Below are 1,219 nucleotides of genomic sequence, written 5' to 3'. Positions count from 1 at the left end.
AAGATCTATCAAACAACGTGAGTTTTTCATTATGCAGTTTATATCCTCAAGACATTTGTCAGATTCTTATTGATATCTCTTCTGTTTGACGGTGAATAATCAATCAGAATTTTTGGAACATTGCTTACAGAACCTTTTTTTTTTTACTCTAAGGAATTTTGTATTTTGTTCGATTTGTTTCTTATTCGATGTTTAGAGGGGAAAAAAACTATTTTGACGTACCTGGAAGTTAAATTGATTAATGTAAACACTACAAAACAAATTACAACTAGTAGATCAATCTCATTGATCTTTTGTGAGCCACAATCTTAGATAAGTACTATTTAAATTTGTATCATTATTTGTATCATAGTTGGTAAATAGACAGCATATACTCTTCATTGTGTGTTGGAACTAAAGATGTCTTTCTTCCAGTTTATTACTTGTTGTAGAACTTATCGAAGAAAATGTTATTGTAAAATACCCCTTCTGCTGTCGGCTATTTTCATCGATACAAAGTTGTCTTATGCAGTAAAAATCTGTATGAAGTAGTCTGTGGGCTACTGATAAGATATTGTTACAGCAGCTTGCCTGTAATATTTCTCAGATATCTCAGGACGACTTTGTCCCTTTATTTGTCACAAGACGCCAATATTGTAAAACTTTTGTATTTAAAAACAACTGACTCATCATCAAATCATGGTAAGTGGGAAAATAACATTAACAAATTTCACTATTGTAAATTATGTATATTTTTATGTCTCCTCTGGTGGGACGAGACTTTTTGATACTGGTACTAGATAACGCCAAATACCAACATAACAATGTGACGTCATAGACAGTCGTACTTTTATGTCTCCTCTGGTGGGACGAGACTTTTTGATACTGGTACTAGATAACGCCAAATACCAACATAACAATGTGACGTCATAGACAGTCGTACTTTTAAGTCTCCTCTGGTGGGACGAGACTTTTTGATACTGGTACTAGATAACGCCAAATACCAACATAACAATGTGACATCATAGACAGTCGTACTTTACCTTCCTAGTATGATTACAATAAAGTGGGAATATTTATCCATTGGGGAGTATTCACCGTATCTAGCTTTGGATCGGAGTATTCTAATAACAATGTGACGTCATAGACAGTCGTACTTTACCTTCCTGGTATGATTACAATAAAGTGGGAATATTTATCCACTGGGGAGTATTCACCGTATCTAGCTTTGGATCGGAGT

The sequence above is a fragment of the Limulus polyphemus genome, unplaced genomic scaffold, assembly GCF_000517525.1.
Source record: "Limulus polyphemus unplaced genomic scaffold, Limulus_polyphemus-2.1.2 Scaffold858, whole genome shotgun sequence".
NCBI lineage: Eukaryota > Metazoa > Arthropoda > Merostomata > Xiphosura > Limulidae > Limulus > Limulus polyphemus.
Note: the sequence above shows the minus strand (reverse complement) of the source record.